Source organism: Notamacropus eugenii, chromosome 2 (genome assembly GCF_028372415.1).
Source record: "Notamacropus eugenii isolate mMacEug1 chromosome 2, mMacEug1.pri_v2, whole genome shotgun sequence".
NCBI classification, from domain to species: domain Eukaryota; kingdom Metazoa; phylum Chordata; class Mammalia; order Diprotodontia; family Macropodidae; genus Notamacropus; species Notamacropus eugenii.
In genome coordinates, this window is record NC_092873.1 from 87246716 (window position 1) to 87273801 (window position 27086).

General features: G+C 39.4%; 1 pseudogene; it reads right to left on the reverse strand.

Annotated features, from left to right (window-relative positions):
• Positions 1–10276: 10276 nt before the first annotated feature.
• On the reverse strand, positions 10277–12440 carry LOC140522745 (actin, cytoplasmic 2-like; annotated as a pseudogene).
• Positions 12441–27086: the final 14646 nt, after the last annotated feature.

A 27086-nucleotide genomic window follows, 5' to 3' on the forward strand; every position in this document is an offset into this window, starting at 1 on the left:
CTTAGAGGACAGGTTGGGGGAGTTGAAGGAAGAAATTGATAGCAAAACTATACTAGTGGGGGACCTCAACCTCCCCCTCTCTGAACTCGATAAATCCAACCTCAAAATAAACAATAAAGAGGTTAAGGAGGTAAATAAAACTCTGGATAAGGTAGATATGATAGACCTTCGGAGAAAATTAAATGGGAATAGAAAGGAAGATACCTTTTTCTCAGCTGTACATGGAACATTTACAAAAATTGACCATGTACTAGGACATAAAAATCTCACAATCCAGTGCAGAAAGGTAGAGATAATCAATGCATCCTTTTCAGATCATAATGCATTAAAAATTACATGTAATAAAAGGCCATGGAAAGAGAAACCAAAAATCAATTCGAAACTAAATAATCTAATTCTAAAGAAGGGTTGGGTTAAAGAAGAAATCATAGAAACAATCAACAATTTCATTCAAGAGAATGACTATAGTGAGACAACATACCAAAACTTATGGGATACTGCAAAAGCAGTTATTAGGGGAAGTTTTATATCTTTGAATGCTTACATAAATAAAATAGAGAAAGAGGAGATCAATAACTTAGGCTTGCAGTTGAAAAAGCTAGAAAAAGAACAAATTGAAAATCCCCAAGTAAATAACAAATTAGAAATACTGAAAACCAAAGGAGAGATTAATAAAATTGAAATTAAGAAAACTATTGAATTAATAAATAAAACCAATAGTTGGTTTTATGAAAAAACTAATAAAATTGATAAACCTTTGGTCAATCTGATTAAAAAAAAGAAAGAAGAAAATCAAATTACTAATATTAAAAATGAAAGGGGTGAACTCACCTCCAATGAGGAGGAAATTAAAACAATAATTAGAAACTACTTTGCCCAACTTTATGCCCACAAATTCGATAATCTAAATGAGATGGATGAATATTTTAAAAAATACAAATTGTCCAGATTAACAGAAGAGGAAGTTGAATACTTAAACAATCCCATCTCAGAAAAAGAAATTGAACAAGCCATCAATGAACTCCCTAGGAAAAAATCTCCAGAGCCAGATGGATTCACAAGTGAATTCTATCAAACATTTAAAGAACAGTTAATTCCAATACTACATAGACTATTTTTAAAAATTGGGGAAGAAGGAGTCCTCCCAAATTCTTTCTATGATATAAATATGGTTTTGATACCCAAACCAGGAAGAGACAAAACAGAGAAAGAAAATTATAGACCAATTTCCCTAATGAATATAGATGCAAAAATTTTAAATAAGATTTTAGCAAAACGAATACAGCATCTTATCACGAGATTAATACATTATGATCAGGTAGGATTCATACCAGGACTACAGGGCTGGTTCAATATTAGGAAAACTATTAGCATTATCGATCACATCAACAACAAAGCTAACAAAAACCACATGATTATCTCAATAGATGCAGAAAAAGCTTTTGACAAAATACAACACCCATTCCTACTAAAAACACTGGAGAACGTAGGAATAAAGGGAACTTTACATAAAATAATAAGCAGTATCTATCTAAAACCTTCAGCAAGCATTATATGCAATGGGGATAAGCTAGATGCATTCCCAGTAAGATCAGGGGTGAAACAAGGATGTCCATTATCACCACTATTATTCAATATGGTACTAGAAATGTTAGGTGCAGCAATTAGACAAGTAAAGATATTCAAGGAATAAGAATAGCCAAAGAAGAAACTAAGTTATCACTCTTTGCAGATGATATGATGATTTACCTAGAGAATCCCAGAGATTAAAGTAAAAAATTACTAGAATTAATAAACAACTTTGGCAAAGTTGCAGGTTACAAAATAAACCCACACAAATCTTCTGCGTTCCTATATATTAGCAACAAAATCCAACAGCAAGAGATAGAAAGAGAAATCCCATTTAAAGCTAAGGTAGACAGTATAAAATACTTAGGAGTTTACCTACCAAAACAAACCCAGGGATTATATGAACACAATTACAAGACACTTTTTGCACAAATAAAGTCAGATTTAAGTAAGTGGAAAAACATTAGTTGCTCATGGGTAGGCCGTGCTAATATAATAAAAATGACAATTCTACCCAAATTAATATACTTATTTAGTGCCATACCAATTAAACTATCAGACAATTACTTTCTAGAGCTGGACAAAATAATATCAAAATTCATTTGGAAAAACAAAAGGTCCAGAATATCAAAGGGACTAATGAAAAGAAATGTTTGGGAAGGTGGCCTAGCGCTACCAGACCTCAAACTGTACTATAAAGCAGCAATTATCAAAACCACTTGGTATTGGCTAAGAAACAGAGAGGTAGACAAGTGGAATAGACTTGGCACTCAAGATGCAGTAGGCAAGGAATATAGCAACCTTCTGTTTGATAAACCCAAGGACCCCAGCTTCTGGGATAAGAACTCATTGTTTGACAAAAATTGCTGGGAAAACTGGATAACAGTGTGGCGGAAATTAGGCATAGACCCATACCTGACACCGTACACAAGAATAAAGTCTAAATGGGTACATGATTTAGGTATAAAGATTGATACCATGAATAAACTGGAGAAGCAAGGAAAAGTGTATTTATCAGATCTATGGAGAAGGGAAGAATTCTTTACCAAAGGAGAGATAAAAAGCATTATGAAATGCAAAATGGATAACTTTGATTACATTAAACTGAGAAGTTTTTGCACAACCAAACCCAATGCAACCAAAATCCGGAGGGATGTAATAAATTGGGAAAGAATTTTTACAGCTAAGCTCGGGGATAAAGGCCTCATTTCTAGAATATATAGAGAACTGACTTAAATGTATAATCATACAAGTCATTCCCCAATTGATAAATGGTCAAAGGATATGAACAGGCAATTTTCAGAGGAAGAAATTAAAGATATCTATAATCATATGAAAAAATGCTCTAAATCACCATTGATTAGAGAGATGCAAATCAAAACAACTCTGAGGTACCACATCACACCTATAAGATTGGCAAACATAACAGAACAAGAAAATGATAAATGCTGGAGAGGATGTGGGAGAGTTGGAACACTAATTCATTGTTGGTGGAGCTGTGAGCGCATCCAACCATTCTGGAGAGCAATTTGGAACTATGCCCAAAGGGCTACAAAAATGTGCATACCCTTTGACCCAGCAATATCGCTACTAGGACTATATCCCCAAGAGATCATAAAAATGGGAAAGGGTCCCACATGTACAAAAATATTTATAGCAGCACTCTATGTAGTTGCCAAATACTGGAAGTCAAGGGGATGTCCATCAATTGGGGAATGGCTGAATAAATTATGGTATATGAATGTAATGGAGTACTATTGTGCCATAGGAAATGATGAACAAGAAGACTTCAGAGAGGCCTGGAAGGACTTATATGACCTGATGCTGAGTGAAAGGAGCAGAACCAGGAGAACTTTGTGCACAGCAACGACCACAGTGTGCGAGAGTTTTTTCTGGTGGACTTGGAATTTTGTAATAACGCAAAAACTTCTTATATAAAAAAAAAAATCCCAAAGGTGGTTCTCAAGGCAAAATGCCTTCCACACTCAGAGAAAGAAATATGGAAATCACTCACAAAATGTAGCAGATTATGTTTGTGTATGTGTATGTGTTTGTGTATCATGTTCTGATTTGTTATACGATTTCTTTCATTTATTTTAGTCTGACTACATAGCATGACTATAGTGAAAATATACTCAATAGGAAAGTATATGTAGAATCTATACAGAATTGTATGCAGTCGTGGGGAGGGAGGGGGATAGTGGGGGGTAGGTGTGGGGGGGATAAAATCTCAATTGTATGGCAGTGATTGTTAAACATTAAAAAATAATAATAAAAAAAAGAAATCTAAAAAAAAAAAAAGAATAAGTTCACTCGGGGTGGGGGGGGTGGGGAGGCAGAATCTCCAGTCGCAGTAGCAGTGAATCTCCAGTCCCAGCAGCAGTGCTCTGCAGATGCCTCAACCCACAGGCACCAAAGGTCAGTGACAGGGTTTTTTCAGCTGTCAGGGAGGGGAGAAGGGCCTTCCCATAGCTCTGGCCTCAGGCAGCAGCCTGTAGAGGCCACATTGGGCAGACAGCAGCAGTTCCCACAGCAGCCTCTACAGCAGCCTGTATCCATTGTTGGAGCATAAAAACCCCTGGGGGCACTGAGGAGCTGCATGTTACCTCAGCCCTATGTAGAGGCCCTGAGAGAACTGATTTTTATCTCACACTGAATGGCAGCCCTGCCCATTCAGTTTATCTGAAAATCAGCCCCCAGTGCTGGCTTGACGGAACTGGAGAACAGGTGGCTGTAGAGAGGTAACTGTTAAGATTCTGGGTGCAAAAATCTATACCTGCACCCAGACCAGTGTACAAGCTTGATTGTGCCACCTTGGAAGAACTGAGACCTTACAGATTCACAGAGTGTATCCTACTCTTGACAAAGGACCCAAAAGTCAAGTAACTGGTTGGGAAAATGCCCAAAAAAGGGAAAAAAAATAAGACTATAGAAGGTTACTTTTTCTCCTATCTTCTTCCATCCTTTTGGATGAGGAAGAGCAATACTTACTATCAGGGAAAGACATAAAAGTCAAGGCTTCTGTATCCCAAAAGTCCGAAATAAATATTCAATGGTCTCAGGCCATGGGAGAGCTCAAAAGGATTTTGAAAATCAAGTAAGAGAGGTGGAGGAAAAACTGGGAAGAGAAATGAGAGAGATGCAAGAAAAGCATGAAAAGCAGGTCAACACCTTGCTAAAGGAGACCCAAAAAAATGCTGAAGAAAATAATACCTTTAAAAATAGGCTAACTCAATTGGCAAAAAAAGGTTCAAAAAGCCAATGAGGAGAAGAATGCTTTAAAAAGCAGAATTAGCCAAATGGAAAAGGAGGTTCAAAAGTTCACTGAAGAAAACAGTTTTTTAAAAATTAGAATAGAACAGATGGAGGCTAATGACTTTATGAGAATCCAAGAAATCACAAAACAAAACCAAAAGAATGAAGAAATGAAAGATAATGTGAAATATCTCATTGGAAAAACAACTGACCTGGAAAATACATCCAGGAGAGACAATTTAAAAATTATGGGACTACCTGAAAGCCATGATCAATAAAAGAGTCTAGACATCATCTTTCATGAAATTATCAAGGAAACTGCCTTGATATTCTAGAACCAGGAAGCAAAAATAAATATTGAAAGAATCCACCAATCACTTCCTGAAAGAGATACAAAAGCAGAAACTCCTCAGAACATTGTGGCCAAATTTCAGAGTTCCCAGGTCAAGGAGAAAATATTGCAAGCAGCTGGAAAGAAACAATTCAAGTATTGTGGAACTACAATCAGGATAACACAAGATCTATCAGCTTCTACATTAAGGGATCCAAAGACTTGGAATATGATATTCCAGAAGTCAAAGGAACTAGGACTAAAACCAAGAATTACCTATCTAGCAAAACTAAGTATAATGTTTCAGGGGGAAAAAATGGTCTTTCAATGAAATAGAAGACTTTCAAGTATTCTTGATGAAAGGACCAGAGCTGAAACGAAACTTTGATTTTCAAATACAAAAATCACAAGAAGCATGAAAAGGTAAACAACAAAGAGAAATCATAAGGGACTTAGTAAAGTTGAACTATTTACATTCCTAAATGGAAAGACAATATTTATAACTCTTGAAACTTTTTTCAGTATCTGGGTAGTTGGTGGGATTACACACACACACACACACACACACACACACACACACACACACACGGAGGGAGGGAGGGAGGGAGGGAGAGAGAGAGAGTACAGGGTGAATAGAATAGGATGGGATCATATCTAAAAAAATGAAATTAATCGGTGAGAGAGAAATATATTGGGAGGAGAAAGGGAGAAATGGAATGGGGCAAATTATCTCTCATAAAAGAGGCAAGTAAAAGACTTTTCAGGTGAGGGAAAAAGTGGGGAGGTGAGAGAAAAATGTAAAGCTTGCTCTTGTCAAATTCGACTAAAAGAAGGAACAAAATGCACACTCATTTTGGTATGAAAACCTATCTTACAATACGGGAAAGTGGGGAGAAGGGGATAAGCAGGGTGGGGGAGGCTGATGGAAGGGAGGGCAGTGGGAGGAGGGAGCAATTTGAAGTCAACACTCTTGGGGAGGGACAGGATCAGAAGAGAGAATAGAAGAAATGGGGGGCACGATAAGATGGAGGGAAATATAGTTAGTCTTACACAACATGACTATTATAGAAGTCATTTACAAAACTTCACAGATATGGCCTATATTGAATTGCTTGCCTTCCAAAGGAAATGGGTGGGGAGGGAGGGATGAAGAGAAGCTGAAACTCAAAGTTTTAGGAACAGCTGTTGAGTATTGTTCTTGCAACTAGGAAATAAGAAATACAGGTAATGGGGTATAGAAATTTATCATGCCCTACAGGACAAAAGAGAAGATGAGGATAAGGCAAGGGAGGGATGTTAGAAGGGAGGGTGGATCGGTGACAGGGGTAATTAGAATGTTCAGCGTTTTGGGGTGGGGCAGGGGAGAAATGGGGAGAAAATTTGGAATCCAAAATTTTGTGGAAATGATGTTGAAAACTTAAATAAATAAACTAAAAAAATTTAATAAAAAGAATAGGTCCACTCCTCTTTAAAATATTAATTGTTCTTTCAGTACTTGTTAACCCATCAGAAACATCTCAGGAACAGAAACTCTTCCAAGTTAATATAAGCACTGAGTGGATTCCATAAGGGTTCTTTGGTAATCTAGAGTCTCACCAACCCCTTCTCATGATAATATGATAGCATGATTAATAAAATGATTAGTTACCCAGTAACTATGTCTCTTGAATTTTTTTTAATGTCACACTGGCTATAATTTAAACTGAAAATATTTCTACAGATTAACTCATACCACAGCTCTTCTTCTTCCTTGCCTGTTCCAAACCCTGTCCTATCACCTGTCTCCCAATTTCCCCTTTGTATTTAATTCTTTGCTTTATGAGATATGGTCCATTCTTACATATTATTCTTTCAATAAGCACATCAAAATCATGTATTCTGTGCTCATAGATGCAATTCATTCTCTTTCCATGATACAGAAGAATGTTAATTATAATATATGGCAAGTCATTAGAACCTTGCACTTACAGACAGTCATATAGAACTTAAGAGGTGTTTTCTTCTGCAGTGAGGTATTGTAGTGTATACATTATGTATGTTTAGTAGTTGTTGAGAATAGTTGTTTCTGTGCTGCTGAAGAGAAGCCTTGTTCACCCTTCTATCTGGCCCCCACCCTCACAATGGGCAACACCATTGTTTCCCCAGGTTCTTCTTCTTCTCTACCCCTTTCCTCACTGTCAACGTTGGCTTTCTCTCTAGTCATTCCTTTGCCCCTACCACTGGGGAAGCTTTTCTTTCAAACCCACCAGGGAGAAGAAGGGAATGGAAATTGGATTGGATTGAAGAGAGGCAGAGTTACACAAAGTCATCAGTCTTTTTTTCCAGAATCTCCCAAGTCCAGTGGCAAGACAAAAGTCAAGACAAATGACCCAGGATGCAGTTTATGACTTTGGTGGCTTTGTCACTTAAATACAATTCCCACACAAGTCAGTACATTGCCCCAGGATTTCATTGATCATCTCAGAAACTAAGAAAAAAAAAACAACTGCTTATGCTATTGGAAATTTTTGTTTAAATGAGGAGTGCTATGTTTCCTCACTATGTTCTCTGGATTTGTATAAGTTGTAATAAACAAAATTATGCCTTTTCATTTGTAGCCCATGCTCTGGAGTGCATTCTCTCAGCTCCTACTGGCAAGCCTCAAAGGGCAGATGCTTACTTGTCCTTTGAAGGTTTTAGGGAGCTCTGAGGGGTTGTGGAGTTGCCACCAGTTACATCATAAGTACTTGATAGATGCCACCTGACTATCTAATATAGCTCAGTAGTCTGTCACAGTGTACTTGCACTTCCCCAGTGATTAAAAGTTGTTACCAGTTAGTTAGTCATATTTGGTCAGCTTTTAGAAAGGGATGTTTCAGAGATGGGGAACCTGCGGCTTTGAGGCCACATATGGCCCTCTTGGTACTCAAATATGGCCCCTTGGCAAAATCTGGACTTCACAGAAGAAATAGACAAAGAGAAATAATGACAGAGACAGAGAAAGAGACAGAGAGACATTGGTTGGTTGTTGTCCTTTGTTCTTCACATGAAATGACATCATTATGCTAAAGTGAAGTTTCAGTGTATCCACCTGTAGCTGATCAGACCAAAAAGAGCTCAAAATCCTCTACCACAGGTAGGGCACAAATAGTCCTTGTGAACGTTTGAGGTAGATACTCTAAATTTGCCCACCCAGCATTTCCTTTGAGCTGTTTAATAGAGTGCAGCACCTTCTCCGATTTGGGCATATCATTATAATATTAATCAAAGAGTTAAAGATCTTTCCCTCCTTTAATGGGCCTGTCCATTAAAGAAACATTAGAAGAGGCACACCCTTTTTGTTACTTTCTAATGCACTGGGTCTCATGGGTTGTAATGCCCTCTGGCTCTAAAAAAATGTACAAATACTCTAAATATGAGGCTTATTTTTTGGAAGAAGGTTTGTGTGCCAGATGAGACTCTGAGAAGCTGCTAAGCAGCCACCCCAGCTTTGAAAACCCAGATGTTGGTGCTTCTCTCTGGTAAGTATGTATGTATGGTCAGACAGTTGAATCTGTCTGTTGATATGTGATATGTGTATTGTTTATGGTCAGGCAGCTGGAAACTTTGGTCTACTGATCTTTATTTCTCTGTATTTTCTCTGAAGTTCTGGTTATTGACTTTTCCCCCCGAATTAAGTGAATGATATATATGTGCTTGATTAAAGGTATTGCTGACTCCTCAAAAATTCCTTTCCTTTTAGAAATGCACATCTAAGAGCCTGTACAACAGACCCTCCTGTGTATGTTGGGGTGCTTGCTGAAACAGTCATGCTGGGCAGTCTGGATAGTGTCTCCCATGTCACAAATCAATTCCAAAGTTTTTGAGAGAGATCTTGAGAATGTTCTTGCACTCCTTCTTCTGATCACCATGTGATCACTTACCTGTGTGAGTTCTCCATAAAATAGTCTTTCTGGAAAGCATGTATTTGGCATTCGAACAATGTGGCCAGTTGAGAAAGATGCAGAGACAGCAACAGAGACACGCAGAAAGAGAGCAAGTTTCTTTCCTTCTTTGGTTTTGTCATTGATAAAATAGATTAAGAAGACTAAATTTAAAGAAATAATTAAATTAAGGACTAATGAAATACTATATTTGAAGCGTTTTACAAGCATACAAGACTAAATAAATGCAAGCAATTTTAATTACTAGACATTTTTAAGTGGGGGTGGGCCACAGAGCTACCATTCTTCCCTGTTTTGTGTTGGAAAAAAAATGCTAAAGAGTTTGCCCTAGAGTTTACACTACATTATTTATATTAATTAAATACTAAGTAACCTACTGAATTAGAACAGGAGAGGTGAGGAATGTCAGCATATATAGGAGAGTTTAGTGAAAAGAAATAAAATTTCTAGTGTTATAGGAGTGTGCATTAAATGTTCTTATTTCTTTTTTTTTTCTTTAACGTGTGCACTTTTATTTGAACTGGTCTTAAGTCAGGGTACAGGTGAAGTTCCTCCCCTCCCCCAAGTACTGGCACCAATCTCATAAAACTCACAGGGAGACTGTAAAGTCTTCATTCACATCTATGTTGGGGAGAGGGAGGGGACTTAGGGGGGAATTCAATATGACTGACAATTTTAAAAAAGGAACAAATATTAAGGCAGAAGATAAAAAAAGTTTTTTTAAAGGATTATGTTAATTTACATGTAAAGCAATTCTAGTACCTTTGCCCCTGCGCACCTCCCCATCTGGATTGGTTACTTAGCTCCTTTGTTCTAACAGAAGACAGCCTTCAAGGAGGTTCATAACTCTGTAACAATGCATTATACAATATTTGGAATGACTATTATAAAAAAACAAATGTACAATAAGAGTTCTGAAGATGCACTGTAGAACTTTGGGTATATTTGCCTCCAATATACTTAGACTGCTCATCACCTTCACAATTCCAGTTTTGAGTCAAGTGCCAAAAAAAAACCAAAAAACAAACACAGCCATGCCAATCTCATCTCTTTTTTTGGACAATTATGATGTCACCCCCTTTTGACAAAAAAAAAAAAATGAAAACCAAAAACAATCAAAGAAACACCAACAGTGCCTTTAGAAGCATTTGTGGTGGACAATGGAGGGCTCAGATTCATCATACTCCTGCTTGGTGATCTACATCTGTTGGGAGGTGGAAAGAGACACTGGAATGGAGCCTCCAATCCAGACAGAGTATTTGTACTCAGGTGGGGCAATGATGTTGATTTTCATTGTGCTGGGAGCTAGGGCTGTAATCACCTTCGGCATTCTGTTGGTTATGCCTTGGTACATGGTGGTACCTCTAGACAATACAGTATTGTCATACAAATCCTTACAGATGTCAACATCACACTTCATGATTAAGTTGAAGGTAGTTTCATGGATTCCATAGGATTCCATACTTAAGAAAGATGGCTAGAAGAAAGCTTCTGGACACTGGAATCTCTTGTTGCCAATGGTGATAACCTGACTATCAGGGAGCTCACAGCTCTTTTCCAGAGAGCAGCTAGATGCAGCAGTAGCCATCTCCTGCTCAAAGTGTAGGGTGATGTAACACAGCTTCTCTTTGATATCACGCATGATTTCCCTCTCAGCTGTGGTAGTGAAACTGTACCCTCTCTCAGACAGGATCTTCATGAGGTAGTCCATCAGATCATGACCAGCCAGATCCAGATGGAAGACAGCATGGGGAAGGGCATAACCTTTATAGATGGGAACAGTGTGGGTCACACCATCACCAGAGTCTACCACAATACCAGTGGCATGACCAGAGGCATACAGGGACAGCACAGCCTGGATGGCAAAATACATGGCTGGGGTGTTGAAGGTCTCAAACTTAATCTGAGTCATCTTTTCTCTATTAGCTTTGGAGTTCAGGGTGGGGGAGCTTCTGTGAGTAGCACAGGGTGCTCTTCAGGGGCCACACAGAGTTCATTGTAGAAACTATGATCGTCTCTATGTCATCCCACTTGGTGACAATACCATATTCAATGGGGTATTTCAGGGTCAGAATACCTCTCTTGCTCTGGGCTTCATCCCCCAGGAAGTTGTCTTTCTGGCCCATACCTACTATCACACCCTGATGTCTGGGGCACCCAACAATGGAGGGGAAAACAGCCTAAGGGGCATTGTCTCCTGCAAAGTCAGCTTTGCACATTCTAGAGCCATTGTCAAAAGGAGAGCAGCAATATCATCATCCATGGCAAATCTGAAGTGGCAGGTTTAAACCCTTAACAGAGAGAGGAGGTGGTGCTGCACCTGGAGGCAGGGAGGGGGCGAGTGCACACTGGGTGGAATATCTCACAGGTCATATGTTCTTATTTCTTAGCACCTCAGTCCTAGTTCTGAAACATTCCAGAAGTAGCAAGAAATTAACCAAGGAAAATTATGGAAATCATACTTGAAATACAGACTGCAGATTTGGATATCTCATAAATCCTTTATAAAGGTCTCCAACTGAAACATGGGCTATTCTAAGCATCCCTTATCTGAAAAAAAGGAAGAAAAAGGATGAATAAAGCCCCAGAAAATTAAAAAGAAAATAAAACTTATTTAGAATAACCAGGTCATTAGGGCAAAGGAGATGGCTACTTCTCTAATGGTGAAATATCATATGAGTTCAATTTTCCTCCTCGAGTGAGAGGTATTCATCCCCTCTGTTGTTTCCATATGCCTCTCCTCTGAATAAAAGAGCAGCAGGATTGCACTTGCCTACATCTGTCAGATATGTTCTCCCAAAGAGGAACAAGGATTAAGCATCTTCAGTTTTATTTCAAGTTCAATTCAATCAACATGCTTCCAAGGTATTAATTGTCATGTGCTCAGTTAAGGAAAGTTTCTCTGCTTCTTCTCCCTTGGGAATATGCAAAGCAGAGTCTCACATAATTAATTGTGTCTCTTTCCTCTTCGGGGAAATCTTGGAGATCACTGTGACTCACTAGAGTTCTTTCTTGCCTTTTCAGAATCTGTTAAACTGGCTGCAGACCCGGTGATGGGAGGGTTGAAGTCAATTCAGGGACAACATGCAACAGGATCTATGATTGAAATTTTACTCTTTCTACTGACAAAGTCATCAATGCTGAGTTAGAGTGTGGAACTGCAGTTTCCTCCACTAATAGAGCTCACTTTGGAAGAGGAAATGGACCCATCTGGGACAAAAGATTCCAATGTAATGAAAGTGAACCACTTCTGTCATTATGCCCCACAGTACCATTTCCACAGGGAAAATGCAGTCACAGCATGGATGATGGAGTCATTTGTTCAAGTAAACTTACACAATGCTTTTATCCTGCTCCCACATTGTACTTGATTAGAAAGTCACAATGACTTTCCGAAAGCCCTGGCTCCTTCTCCCCAGGGTACACAGACTTTCGTCTGATGGATGGAAGCTCCCAATGTGAAGGAAGAATGGAGATCCAAGTTTTGGGGACCTGGAGAACTCTCTGCGACTCCCACTGGGACTTGACAAATGCCAACATTCTCTGCCATCAGCTCCACTGTGAGGTTGCCATGAAACCTCCAGAAGATGCACATTTTGGCAAAAGAAGTGTCCAGATCATAGGGGACACATTTTATTTCATAGGGACTGAGTCTTATTTACAGAATTGTTCTGTGACTATTCTGGGGCCTTTTAAGTATCCAGAGGAGAGCTATGGCATCTTTTGTCTGATAGCAATTATGAAGAGTCCTAACCATGTTGTTGGGAATCATGCATGGCATTTGTACATATTTTCTATATATGCCATTGCTCATTCATGACTTTTCTATGGAAAAGGTAGGGATGTACTGTGATCCCTCGACTACTTTAGGGAAAAGTGTAGACTTATGCTAAAGTGTGGAGCTAATAATGAAAAGAGATATACTGTCTCTGGATATTGGGAGGAAGGACAAAGAATAAACAAACTTAAACAGGAAGGACTAGGAATTATTTAAATTCACATGAAGAATGTTTCCCCAGAGCAAGATGGTAAGATCACCCTGCAAAGACACAATAGATTAGAGAAGGTCATAGATACTGGGATACTATTTGGTATTGGATGGACCATATTACAACTATTTTAAAATAAAACTCCTGGACTTTTTCCCTTCAAAATTGCAACACTTGTCTCAAAGAGCCATTTGTAAAAGATCTTCTTGTTGATGGAAATTGATTTCATGAAGGTCAGAGTTGGTGAAAGTTGGAGGAAAGAGAGATCCTGGTCAGAAAGAAAGAGATATCCTGAGCCAGAAGACTAGGGTCTCTCTTCTCTCCAGCTTTCACTAACTTCATCTCATGAAACCAATTTCCCCTAATGAAGAGATTCTTATGCAAATAGACCCTTGAGTCAAAGATCACACAACTTTACCTTTTCTGTATATTTGTTAGAGGTAGCAGGACTTGAATTAGGGTAAAATTTTCTCAGCAGAGGTATAAAAAGGTCAGGATCTAGAGCAAAGCATCAAATCAAGGGTCAGAGGAGCAGGATTCTGCAAGGAAAAGAAGGTATCTGTTGGATCACTGTGGGTCAGCCAGAGAGGGTGGAGAAAATTTGAGGGAATAGTGAAGTATACGAATGATGAAATGACTGAAGAAACAAAGGCTCACATTCCAAATCTTATCAATTTATTAAGCAAAACATGCCAATTGCTAAACAAATCAGAACTACTGGCCTTTTGCAACTTTGGCACTAAGAATAGAGGAGAGACAAATTTTCATGCATTAAAATCAAATAATCAAATTAACAAGGATAGAAAATTAGGTTAGATTTGTAATTGGAGGAAAGATTAGGGGCTTTCCAAGTTGGGAAAGGGAGAAGAAATAGGTTCAATTCCCTGAAATCAGAAAAAAGAGGTGTCCCACTCCCTCCCCCAAAATGTCTGAATTCAATCAAAAGAATATGGAAACAGCAATTGAACAGTACTGGACCAGTTTTTAGATAAAGCATGTTGGTTGCTTGTGAGACAATTCCTTGCATCAGTCTTTGGATCTGGCTCGGTTTCTAGTCAACATAACTTAGGTGCTTAGTTAAGTGCCAGGTAGAGGTGGTCCAGTAGCCAAACATGGACAATTGGGTACAAAAGATGTAATATTTTCTCCCAATTCCCATTACTGCATAAAGTTTTTTCATAAGATAGAAATTGGACTGGACCCATGAACTGAATCACAAGTTGGAGTCCATGTGGTTCATTCAATTTCCACTACCATTTGCTATTCTAGTCGCCTCAGTAGGAAAAGTCCCAGAGGGAAGGTGAGAAATTTAGAAACAGGTTTAAGTGAGAGGATGCTCCTTACAGTTGTGCTACACTAGTATCCTCTTGGCAGTCATATCTACTGATGTGTAAAAGTGGAGAATTTTTGCTTTTATGTCTTCTTTTTTCCTCAGTTCCTTAGGAAAATCAGTCGACTAGTACTTAATAGGTGCCTACTATTTGAAAACTTCAACCTTTTCTCTGTTGAGCTAGAGAAAGAAGGAATTCACATCTAACTAGACCAAAAGAGATACCTGTCCCTCCAGAGCAGATATTTTTGATTTTCTTTGGGCCATGGCCTCCTTTGGGACAGCCTCAGGTCTCTTTCTGAGAATAATGTTTTTAACTGATCTCCACTCTAATTGATGTCAGAACAATATAATTTTCCTAGTTACATGTAATATCAGAAGAATCAGAACTTACATTGAAGCAGATCAGGAACCCTCTAGACTAACAATATTTAAGAGAATAGATTAAAAAAATCTACCCTGGTATCCTTTCTCTTTGAGAAGAGCAGAGCAGCCTCTGGCCCCAGCCTCTGGCTTTGCTTCCTGGTAGGAACCAAAGTCTCCCTTGGAGAAGGAGAGAGGGAGAAGCTACAGAGAGAGGTACCTAGGTGGTATAGTGGAAAGATTGCAGGACCAGGAGGATGACATGAATTCAAATTTGAACTCAGACAATTACTAGTTGCATGTCCCTGGGCAAGTCACTTAACCCTACTTGCTTCAATTTCCTTATCTGTAAAATGGTCTGGAGAAGGAAATGACAAACCACTCCAGTATCTTTGCCATAAAAACTCCAAATAGGGTCATGAAGAGTTGGACATAACTGAAATGACTGGACTACAACAAGATGGGAAGAAGAAAGAGGGCTAGAGATGTCTGTTCCTCCTCCCTTTGAGCAAAACCATGACAGCCCTAAGTCACATGTGAGAGGGACAGCTCTTTGTCCCCATAAGACCTCACTACACAGAGACCTCTCTACACATAGGCCCTTGCTACAAATGAACTCTCAGTATACTAATAAGAGACCAATTACATTGAAATATAGTTATCAATACATTTCATTTATTTTTAAAACTAATATTTTTATTTTTCCTAATTATGCATGAATGTAATTTTTAATATTAATTTTAAAAATTTTAGCTTGATATTTTCTCCCTCCTTGCCTCAATTCCCCCCACCCTAAATAGTTTTTATCAACATATTATAAAACAAATTCATGTACTCCTAGTAAAAATACTCCTGCTCTAATGTTTAGACATAGGCTGGTGGCAGAAATATGGTAGGTGCAAGTTATCCTACACAGTTCATAGGCAGTAGACCTAGCAGAGAGTGTGCAAAGCCTGAGGAAGAATGATAATCCAGAAGTACTATAATGCTTTTCTCAGAAATTCTTCCTTCTAGAAGGTCATAGACGCTTTAGAGCACTCTGTATATGGAGGGTATGTATGGTGGGAGGTGTGGGAGTGGAACAATGGAACTGTCAATGAGAACAATTCTGTTTGACTTGGTGGAGACAAAGCATGCCTTCTTCAACTGGGAAATCCCTTTGTCCCTGCCTCACAACCTGGCTTCTCTTCACTTTGCTGAGCATTTCCTTCTCTCATCCAGTGCCTTTCCTCAAAGTACATATTTATGTTACTTATCCCCTCCTGGCTTAAACCTTCCAACCCTGGGTTTGAGCTGTGTGTGCTTTTTGCAGGAAACCACATACAACCCCTCACATTCAGCAACGCAATGTCTGACCAGGAAAAGGCATCTGTCTTGTTTTCAGGTAAGAAAGAAACTGGACAATCTGATGAAACCCTCCTCTTTCCTGGGGAAAATGGGCAATTAATTTGTAGATTAATTAATTAACGGGCAATTCTCCCTGTAGAAACTGGACAGCTTCGTCTGTTGAATGGAAGACATCCCTGCTCTGGAAGAATACAGTAGTACCTGGGGGACCATCTGTGATGAATCTTGGGATCTGACTGACACCCATGTGGTGTACAGACAGGTAGGCTGTGGAGTGACCCTCAAAGCAATGGTCTCTGCTCACTTTGGAGAAGAATCAGGGCCCATCTAGCTGGATGAACTTAGCTGGTCTGAAAATGAATGCCACCTAGGGGAGTGCCCTTCCCTCCACTGAGATCAGCATGACTGCAGACACAAAGAGGATATGGGAGTCCTCTGCTCAGATCTATTCCACATTAACTAACTAACTAACTAACTAACTAACTAACTAACTAACAATGAGGGCCTTATGGGAGCCCTGAGGAGGTTAGGTTTAGACATATGAGGGAGAAGGAGCTGATTCAGGCAGGAAGAAGGAATTCCTATCCCAACCAGAGTCCTTCCTAGAGTTAGGTTTCTGGAAAAGGCCTCTTATCTGAAGGGTGATTTTATTCATCTCCTACAATTGTATAGGTGGATCTCCTCCTTTATGAAGATACGTGCATGTTTGTTTATATGCATATATGTACATACTTACATACATATGTATGTGTGCATGTGTGTGCACATGTGTATGTGTGTGTATATTCCTTATACCTTCATTTCCTAGTAGAGTGCTATTCACAGAATAGATATGTAATAAGTGTCTGCTAATTTGCTTTACTTTGGTGGTTCATAGATACATACTGATTTTGAAACTGCATAGTGAAATCACAGTAAAGACATTCTTGTCTTTATCAATGGGGAGATAAAAGAGAGAGAAATGCTCAGAAATATGAAGCACATAATTTCGGACAAAGAAGATCTAGGATCTGTATCTATCCAGAGGAGACTCCCCAGCAAAGCCAGACAAGCTAATGCAATTTCCAGAGGGAAGAGACCCAGAGAATATGGGAACAAATGTCCCCTCTGATTGTGCCATATCTTCCTCTCCATTTACAGAATCACTAGATCTCAGATTGGTGAGTGAGGACCATAAGTGCTCAGAGTGGCTAGAGGTTTTCTACAATGGAACATAGTGGTAGTGTTTACTCCAATTCCGTGTACTACAATACTGTTATCAGTCATTTGCAGACACCTGAGTTGTGGTGCCAAGGGGCATATGGAAACACTGTCTGGCCCCCCAAAAAGTTTGCAGACCCAGTGGATAGACAGAATCAACTGCCAAGGTCAAGAATCCTTCCTCTGGCACTGTCCTTCTCAACCTTAGGACCAGAATTCTTACCACCAGGGAAAGAAAGCCCTTATCACATGTGAAAGTAACTACATCTGTCTCTTCTGTTTGACTCCTTTTCAATGGGATTATTTTTCTAGTTCAAGTGGATGCAATCTGTGGACAAGATCTAGAGCCAAATTCATTTGGATATATGCAAGTTAACTGTGGAAGAGACCTAGGTTGGCAGTCATTATGTGACAAGACCTCAGATTTTTTTATTTTAGCTGGCTGAAACCTTGATGTGAAGTTTTGAGTCAGCCTTTCTTTCGTCCACAATTTCTGTCCTCATAGCAGGAGATTAAATATTCCTTCCAACTCCTTAAACTCCCCATTTTTTACCCTATTCATTTCCACAGACCTACATCCAACTCAGAGACACCAAAAGATGGTCATACTCTTGATCTTGCTATCACCTACAACAGTTGCACTTGTATGTCTGTGAACTCTGAATTCCTTTATCTGATCATAATTGATGGCCATTGTACCTCTCCCTCTGCCTTGCCACCCCCTAACTCTAGTCTTCATCCTCATCATGACCTCCACTCCTCAGCTATTTCCAAGGTCATCATCCTTGCACTGGCTAAATTCTCCTTCTTGATTTCTTGGTGATCTGGTTCCTCTATCTGTCTACCCTCTTCTACTGAGGGCCTTGTCATCCAACTCTCCCTTCCAAGCATCAGTCCTAATGTATTCCAACCATACGCTGCCTTTGCTCCCACGCAAGAAATCCTGAATGAAACTACAGAAAATCATGAAACATGCTGACTGAGTTCATCAAAATATGTTACATGATCTGAACTGGGACCTCACTGGAGCAAGCGAATTGTCTTATGCCTCCCTAATCAATTCGCTATTCCACTCTCCAGAGTAGCTTTTCAAAACATTTTCATCCCTCCTCTTAGCTCCTTTCCCCTTCCTTCTCATCCTTGTCTCATATTTCACTGAAAAAATTGAAGTCATTCATCAAGAGCTTCCTATTCTTCCATCTACACATCATATCACTTGGATACTTTTTGTCACTGTCTCTTTCTTCCTCCCTATCTCACACAAGGAGATGACCCTTTTTCTTATCAAAGCAATTCCTGCCTACTAATTACTACCCAAACACACAGAAACATACCTTTCTCCCCAATCTTTAAAATAACTTTCATTTAATCCAGCCATTCTTGCTAGTTATCATCCTACATTTTCCCTCCCTTTGGTAGATAAAATCCTTGTGAAGGCTGTCTACTATAGATGCTTCCACTTCCTTTTGTCTGACTCTCCTCTTAACCGTGCAATCTGTCTTCAAGCTTCACCATTTACCCAAAACAGCTCTTTCCAAAATAATCAATCATCCCTTAATCATTGAATCTAATTGACTTTTCTGAATCCTTATACTGTACAACCTCTGTACAACCATACTGTACAGCCATTATCACCACATCCTCCTTGATATTCTCTTCTCTGTATAATTTCATGACATTGCTGGGTCCTTCTCCTACCTATCTGACATCTCCTCAATCTCCTCAGGTCACCCCCACTGATCATTGATGTTCCCCCAAAGTTATGTCCTGGGCTCTCTTCTCTTCATGCTCAATATTATCTCACTTGATGACCTCATTAGCTTCTCTGAGTATAAGTATTACCTCTGTGCAGATGATTCTCAGATCTGTCTATCTAACCCTATGCTCTGACCTGCCATTGAGTCTCATATCTCCCATTGGACATCTTGAACAGGATGTTCTGTAGCCATCTTAAATTTAGTATGTCCAAAGCTGAACTTATTTCTCCCTAAACTTTTCGTCTTTGTAACTTCCCTAGTACTGTGGAGGAAAACAATCATGGTCCTCGTCACCTAGTCCTAAGCATCATCTTCAACTCTTCTCTCTCTTTTGCCCCGTCATATACAATCAGTTGTCAAGTGCTGTTGATGCTCCTTTTGTACCATCTCTCAAACACACCCCCTTCTTCTTTCTGACACTGCTGCCACACTGATCCAAGCCACTCTGGAAACTTAGGAGAGCCTTCCAGTTGGTCTCTCTGACTCTCTTTCTTTAAATCCATCCTTCACTCAGCAGCTACATTCATCCTCCTAAAGCACAAGTCTGACTGTATCTCCTCCCCATCTCAAACAATGACTTTTGTGGCTCCTTGTTACTTCTAGGATCCAATTCCAAATCCTCTTATCCTAAGCTCTTTCCATTCTGGACCCCTCCTACCTTTCTAGCCTTATATACTCTTCAGTTCAGTGACATTAATCTCCACTGTTCTTTTAACAAGACATTCCATCTTCTGATTGTGCATTTTCACTGGTTCTCCAAATGTCTATAATTCTCTCCTTTCTTGTCTCCATTTCTTGCCTTCCCTGGCTTTAGTTGGTGTTGCTGTTGTTCAGTCATTTCAGTCACGTCCAACTCTTTGTGGCCCATTTGGGGTTTTCTTGTCAGTGTTTTTACCAATTTTTTCTCCAGTTCATTTTACAGATGAGGAAACTGAGGTAAACAGGGTTAAATGACTTACCCAGGGTCACATAACTAGTAAGTATCTGAGACCAGATTTGACCTCAAGAAGATGAGTTTTTCTTAATTCTAGGCCCAGTCTTCTATCCCTCTGTACCACCTAGTGGCTTCATTCAGGTCTGACTTAAAGTCTTACCTTCCACATGAAGGGAATTATTATCCACCTTAATGCTAGTGTTGTCCCTCTATTAATTTTCTCCAATTTCTCCTGTATACATCATGTTTGCACAAAGCTATTAACACATTGTCTCCTCCAAATAGACTTTGATCTGCCTTCCTTTGTATCACCATGGCTTAATGCAGGACAGGCACATAATAGTTGCTTAAAAAATGGTTATTGACTTGTTCACTTTGACTTTTTGCTCTCTTTTAACCCTCAACTGCCCATTTAGAGCAGACAACTGAGCCACCTACTTCTCTAAGAAATTTGATGAGATCTGACCAAAATTCATTTTCCCTACCATCCTATAGTCATTAAAACTTCTTGATAGTATGACCTGTTTTTATTCTTTCCCTCCTTTTGCCAAAAGGTGGACATCCCTATTCATCCCCAGCTGTTCACTCTCTCTGCATCTTTTGTCCAGCATTGCTTCATCTAGCAGGCAGCCTCATGTTGTCTCAGACTTCTTCACTCTCTCCACAGGCTTCTTTGATCAATTTCCTTCTAGAATCTCCACTTTATGTTCATGTCCCTCCTCTCTAATTACACTCTGAACTCTCTAAAGGCAAGCATTTTGTATTTCATATATGATTGTTGTCCCTCATTCCAGAAGAGGACCAAAATGACATCACCATGCCAGAGTCAAGTTTCAATGTGTGACTGGCTGTGAGTTATCAGACCAATACAAGCTCAGATTGCTCTACTACAGGTCGGGCACAAATAGTCTTTGTGAATATTTGGGGTGGATACTCTGTGTTTCCTTTGAGTGGTTTCAATTCTGTTCTGCTCATAGAGAGCAGCACATTCTGTGATGTGGGCATGCTATGCTAAGTGGTCCTGTGCGAATATCTCCCATATCACACAATTGACTCTAAAGTTTTTGAAAGAAATCTTGAGTGTCTGAGAGTAGCTTCTTCTGACCACCATGTGACTGCATGCCCTGTATGAGTTCTTCATAAAATAGTGGTCTTCTAGGTTCTTGGGTGCAGTCTTTTGACTGACTCCAAATAAATAACATATATAGATAGATAGATAGATAGATAGATAGATAGATAGATAGAGAGATAGAGAGATAGATAGATATAGATATAGATATAGATATGCACATACCCCCCCATATATATATTCATATATAGGTAGGTATGTATATGTATGTATGTATTTTTATTCAGTTGATACCTCATAGTATGAATTCAATAAAGTATTGAACATGACAAAGATGAAGATGGTGCTATTCTATATTTTGGGAGTAAATGAAGGGATCTTTGGGAATCTTGCCCTGAAACAGCAAGACCTAACCAACAAATGATATTTTTTAGCATTATCATTTACCCAGTCTTTTCTCAATGTCTTCTCTCTGCATGAAGAAAGATCGTTGACTGCCCAGCCTCTTATCCCTGCACAGATAACTCAATTCTTCTCTCTCTCTACCTGAAGCTCTTAGAGGATACTCATTTCCAAGCTGGGAGTGTAACAAGGAATTCTGTTTCCTTTCCAAAGACAAACTCTAATTCAGGGAAGGAGAGACCTCATGCTCTGGATATATGGAGATCTGGCATGATGGCTCCAGGGGGAGTGTGTGTGATAACTTCTGGGACCTAGCAGATGCTAATGCAGTCTGTCAGCAGCTGGGTTGTGGTTCTGCTCTGGCTGCCCTGGAATGGCCTGCATTTGGCCCAGGAAATGGGACCATCTGGTTGGATAATGTGCAATGCAGAGGGAGGTGGTCCTTTCTGTGGGACTGCCCAGTAAGGCCCTGGGGGCAGAATGATTGTAAGCATGAGGAGGATGCTGGTGCCATATGCTCAGGTGGGTGTGAAGGACTTATGATGGGACTGGGAGCTCTGAGGACAGATACTGAGCTGAAAGACATGAGCCAGAGTGTGCATCTAAATGGAGCTTCCACAGGTATGTCCTCTGATAGCAGGGTAGGCTGTAATTTGATCCCAGGGTCATAGTGTATACAACTGAAAGTAAAATTAATGGTCTTCATTCTAATCTCTTTGCTTTGCAGAGGAGGAAACTGAAGTCCAATGGGGTTATGTGACTGTCATGAAGTCATTTATACTATCAAGTATAACCTCCTGGGAAATTTTTGACCATAGACCCTGTGACTCCCAAACTTTCCATCCCTTTTCTATCCTCTAGGCCTGTCCCAAAGCTTATGCTGGGGGAAAGGTATGTAGAGGATTTGGGAACCTTCCTTAGCTATTCTAATGGCTTATCTTGGTCAGATATTTAAATGACAGAGGATTCAAGAAAAATTCAGAGCCAGTATACCCAGCTTGGTCTTTATTAATACCTCCAATTGTTTCTTTTCTTCCAGTGAAAAGGATAGGATAAGTATGGGTATCAGGTCATTCAGTTGTGTCAGACTCTTCATGACTCAATGGACTATGGTCTTCAGGTTTTCTTGGCAAAGATACTGGAGAAGTTTGCCATTTCTTTTTCCAGTGTTTTCTCTTTTTACAAATGAAGAAAGTGGAGCAAATATGGGTTAAATGATTTGCCCAGCATCACACAGCTAGGGTCAGAGCCTGAGTTTGAACTCAGATCTTACTTATCTTTTATGCCCAGTGTTGTATGCATTGCACCACCTCTTTGCTATCAACAAAGGTATAATGTCCAGCCACCCTCCCCCTCAGCTATACGTCAGAGTAGCTCAAACCAATCAATTCACAGGAATTTACTAGTAAGTGATTACTATTTGCAAGGTACTGTACTAAGTCCTGGCAAAAGAAAGAATGGCAAAAATATTCCCTGCTTTCAGGCAGCTTTACAATATAATGGCTGAAACAACATATAAATAATTAGATATGTAGAAGATTCATGTAGAATAGAATGAAGGTAACCAAGAAAGGAAAGATTAAGCATTTGGCACATCTCAAGAAAGCTTCCTTTACAAGGCAGGATTTGAGTTGAGTCTTGAAGGAAGCTCAACATGTCAACAGGTGGAGGTAAGAAGGGTGAGCATTCCATGTAAGGAGTGCCAGGAAGCCAATATTCAGGTACAGAGATGGACTATCATGTGCAAGGAACAGTAACATACCTGAGTAGTAGAATGTGTGAAGAAAAGCAATGCATAAGAACTGTGGAAAGGTGCAGTGAGACCAAGTTGTGAAGAACCGTGAAGAAGAAAGGAGTTCTGCTGGATTCTGGAGTTAAAGGGAACTACAGTATTTTCTTCCTTTTTTTTTTAAATTAATTTATTTAACTTTTAACATTCATTTTCACAAAATTTTGGGCTCCAAATTTTCTCCCCATTTGTCCCCTCCCCCCACCCCAAAACACCAAGCATTCTAATTGCCCCTTTCACCAATCTTCCCTCTCTTCTATCATCTCTCCCTTCCCTTGTCCCCATCTTCTCTTTTCTCCTGTAGGACCAGATAGCTTTCTATACCCCTTTATCTGTATTTCTTATTTCCTAGTAGCGAGAACTGTACTAGACAGTTGATCCTAAAACTTTGAGTTCCAACTTCTCTTCATCCCTCCCTCCCCACCCATTCCCTTTGGAAGGCAAACAATTCAATATAGGCCATATCTGTGTAGTTTTGCAAATGACTTCCATAATAGTCATGTTGTATAAGACTAACTATATTTCCCTCCATCCTATCCTATCCCCCATTACTTCTATTCTCTCTTTTGATCCTGTCCCTCCCCATGAGTGTTGACCTCAAATTGCTCCCTCTTCCCTGTGCCCTCCCTTCCGTTATCCCCCCAACCCTGCTTATCCCCTTATCCCCCACTTTCCTGTATTGTAAGATAGGTTTTCATACCAAAATGAGTGTGCATTTTATTCCTTCCGTTAGTGGAATGTGATGAGAGTAAACTTCATGTTTTTCTCTCACCTCCCCTCTTTTTCCCTACACTAAAAAGTCTTTTTCTTGCCTCTTTTATGAGAGATAATTTACCCCATTCCATTTCTCCCTTTCTCCTCCCAATATATCTCTCTCACCACTTAATTTCATTTTTTTAAGATATGATCCCATCCTATTCAATTCACTCTGTGCTCTCTGTCTCTCTCTGTGTGTGTGTGCATGTGTGTGTGTAATCCCACCCACTACCCAGATACTGAAAAGTTTGAAGAGTTACAAATACTGTCTTTCCATGTAGGAATATAAACAGTTCAACTTTAGTAAGTCCCTTCTGACTTCTCTTTGCTGTTCACCTTTTCATGCTTCTCTTCATTCTTGTGTTTGAAAGTCAAATTTTCTTTTCAGCTCTGGTCTTTTCATCAAGAGTGCTTGAAAGTTCTCTATTTCATTGAAAGACCATTTTTTCCCCTGAAGTATTATACTCAGTTTTGCTGGGTAGGTGATTCTTGGTTTTAATCCTAGTTCCTTTGAGTTTGTCAGGAAACACTCATTAATTTAACATTAATATCCAGTTTCTAATAACCATTTCTAGCTTAGAGAGGTATTCAAATTTACATAGTTCCCCCATGTCCTAGGACATCTCTCCAAGATAACCATAGGCTAATTCAGGAGATGGAGAAAGCAAGGATCTAAACAAGATGATTTCCACCCTTGATGCATTTAAGGACTTTTAGGCTGGAGAAAACACTTCTTAATATCATGAGTGAACTAAAAAGGAGGTTTTGACAAGCTTCCTCATTTGTAAAGCAAAAAATTAAGTTGGTTTTGTTTTGTTTTAACAAATGGTAAGAAATGTTGCATTTCTAATTGAGAGTGGTAAGGTTTGTGGGAAAGGAAGTAATACATCCTGTGTTCAGAGACTGGTATTTGGGAACCATCCCCACTCGGAACCTATGACTGTCTACCCTCAGTCATCAGCTCTCAGTTCACGACCCACAACTCTGAGGTCAACCTCTACATGTTAGGGCAGTGTGAAGGTTACAGGAAGTGGGGGAAGAGGTGAATGGGAAAATGAGAAGGAGATTTTACTCTTTTTTCCCCCATGAGAATTGAAGGACTCTCTTTTCATTTTCTTTTCTAAATTTTTAATCTTTTACTTCATGCGTGCCTTTCTCACTGTTTTCAAAGTTTTCATAGAGGAACCTGCATTCAGATAAGACATTTAAAGCAATCTTACTAGAAGTCTCCATGGGGCAGCTAGGTGATGCAGCGGATAGAGCGCCAGAGCAGGAGTCAGAAGGACCTGAGTTCAAATTTCACCTCAGACACTTGACACTCACTAGCTATGTGACCTTGGGCAAGTCACTTAACCCCAACTGCCTTATCCTGGGTCATCTCCGGTCATCCTGATGAATATCTGGTCACTGAATTCAGATGATTCTGGAGGAGGAGTGAGGCTGGTGACTTGCAGAGCCCTCCCTCACTCAAAACAAAGTCAAGCGCAAGTCATGTCATCATTTCTCTGATGGTATGGTCTTCTTCAGCAACAAAGGATGAACACACTAGAAGTCTCCATAGGTTTTGATTAACAAGGGAAATTTCCTCCAAATGTCTCCTCATTCTTCTTAACCAATAGAAGCTCTGTGTAAATCATTCTGAATTTCAGAGTTAGTTGCTTGTGGTTTCAGCTTTCTCAGTGTAAGTTATATATGTGTACTATCTATTATAACCCATGGTTCAAAGTCCATTTGCAAAAGACTTTCCTCACTGAAGGAGATTAAGAAATAAAGACTTTATGGATATGTAAAATACAACTTCAGCCATAGCTCTCCAAGGAAGCCAAGGTATTTCTACCTTTGAAAAGAGCATAGAAATGATTGGCGGTGGTTCCCCTCCAGTCATCCTCAGCTTTATCTTGCCACTAGACCCAAGTGACTCCAGAGAAGACAGTGAGTCAGGTAACTTTGCACAGCCCTGTTACTTAAATCCAATTCACTTGCAAGTCATGGCATCACCTTCTTTATGTTATGGTCCTCTTCCAGAATGAAGGACAAACAGCAATAAAAGAATGATTAGAAGGTCTTTCCTCCTTTCCTTACCTATCTCCAAGAAAGATATTGGACTAGATTTACCTCCATTCACCAAACCTCAGTATTTCCAGTCCATTGTGAAATGCTTTGAGATTTTCAGTTGAAAATATACCACACAATTATTCTCCAAAGGAGGAAAATAGTGAGCTGAATTTAATATAGTTAGTTTATCATTATCTCATCAAATGCTCGTTACTCAAAAGGGAGCTATGATTGAGAAATAGTGAATAAACATTTTTATCTAAGCACAAAAGTAAACAGAAGTTAGAGACGTTATATAGGTTAAAATGTCATGTTTACCTATCTACCATATATTTGTCTAATATCTATCTAATCTCCTGATGTACCAATCACTCAATCAATCTGACTGGTTGCACAAGTGAAAGGTGGGCTCTATTACACAAAGTAGAATTTCTATGCAAAGAAATAGGGGAGAAAATGGTCAGTAGCCATGCCCCATAAGGTGTGGGATAAATGGGTTGTTATCTGCATTCACATCATTGAAATCACAGCTTTTTTGCAGTATCAAAATATGTCTCCATGTGTGTAGGTATGCCTATGTGCATAAATATTTGAAGATTCACATATACAAATACGCAAAAATCTGAGGGGAAGTAACCTATAGCAAGAGGGCTGTGTCTCAGAAGCATGCTGGTAGAAACAGCAGATTTGGCAGGTTTTGTTTTTCAGTACTTTCAGTTGTGTCCAGTTCTCTGTGACCTTATTTGAATTTTTCTTGGCAAAGATGCTGGTGTGGTTTGCCGTTCCTTCTCTAGTTCATTTTACAGGTAAGGAAACTGAGGTAATCAGGGTCAAATGTCTTAACCAAGGTCACACAGCTAGTGTCTGGGTCAGATTTGAACTCAGGAATATATATTAAGGGATGAAATAAAAGAATTCCCTGGGAGAATGGGAAAGGGGAGAGGTAGAATGAGTTAAATTATCTGACATAAAAGAGGCCTGCAAGACAATTTCCAGTGGAGGGGAAAATGGGTGGGA